Consider the following 1,608-nt stretch of genomic DNA (forward strand, 5'->3'; position numbering starts at 1 on the left):
AATCTATGAGGGTAGTCTACAATGTTTTCATCATCTTTCATCTTTATGCCTTCAAGTTGTCCCCTTAGTGCTTTCATCTTGGCCTCTTTGACTTTTGCATCTCCTACAAATAACCTCTGCAATTTATCCCAAGTCTCCTTGGATGATACACAGTGCATGACTTTGAAAAACTCATTATTAGACAACCCACTTAGGATAGCATGTTTGGCCTTTTCATTGTTCTCATACTCCTTTTTGGCATCTAGATTAGTGGGAAGAACACTAGGAACAACATACCCATTCTTGACAGACATCCACACATCAAAACCCAGAGAGGAAATATAGGTCTCCATTCTTCTGCTCCAGAAGGCATAGTTGGATCCATCAAACATGGGGGCTTTTGAGGAAGCAGACTCATTTCTTGCCATTGTATTCTAAGTCCAAAATCTACCCAGGGTTTTAGAAATAACTGGGAACCTAGGCTCTGATACTAATTTTTGAACATAGAGTACCACTGAGTGGGGGATGAATCAGTGGTTCCTAAACTTTTTGACTTTTCAAAGCAACTTACAAATAATAGTTATTAACTTAAGCACTAAACAATAAAACCAGTGAAGAAAAAAGGAAAACCAAAGAGATTAATCACACACATGCAACTCACAACACCAAATATGCAAGGAAAAACCAATATGGGAAAAACCTCGATGAGAAATGCTGCTGGAGACTACTGCTCCAATCTAGCCTCACAAGTAAAACACTGTATTACAAAGATTTAGCGCACCAACCCAAGGAGCACCAACCCCTACACCAAGCTCCAACTTGGCAATGTATATTGAAATAAAATTTAAATACAGTTAAGGCTTCTTGTTGCAAATGAATTCTATAACTCTTGATCAAATATCTTACTATCGGTGGATTGTCTTTTCTCCTCCACTGAATCTCACACTACCAATTGTGAGATTACTCTCTCTGATTCTTGGCCTCTATTATCTCTCTCTCTCTCTCATAGTATCACAACACACTTTGTCACACTTGGATGCTATCTTGCTCTAGCACACCTCACCAGTTTTCTTAATTGTTGTACTATAGTTATACCGGTACTCAATCACTACCGGTTAAACTGTCTCACCAGTTTGCTTGCTCACTTACTCTACAACTTTCTTAGAATAAATTCTAAGGCAAAATGATCCTCTTTTTAAATTAATCTCTCTTCTCTCTTTTCCTTCTCTTCAACATCACCCTGCTCTATTTTGAGCTCATCTATTTATCACCATGGTTTCCCACCAAGAATGCATTCAAACACTGAGCGGTTAGGGTTTCCTTTACCCAACACAATCTTCATGAGATCTTATCCAATCTGCCTTGAATTGATTACCTGTACTCCAGGAATGCACCTATACATGTTTTCCATTATCTAATGCATACTTGCTAAAGATAGCAATCTCGTACATGATTTTCTACCTTGAAATCTATCAACTCATTAAGCGCTCAGTTATTTCATTTTCAAGGTCTTCTTGCAATTTGATTTACTTTGCATTTATCTAGGCACCAATTACTCCCTAATCTTCCTTTGCTGCTCTTTCTTCCTCGAGCCGCATCAGTCAATTACAATCCCGTGATTTGTGGTTG

Source organism: Cryptomeria japonica, chromosome 5, assembly GCF_030272615.1.
Source record: "Cryptomeria japonica chromosome 5, Sugi_1.0, whole genome shotgun sequence".
NCBI classification, from domain to species: Eukaryota; Viridiplantae; Streptophyta; class Pinopsida; order Cupressales; family Cupressaceae; genus Cryptomeria; species Cryptomeria japonica.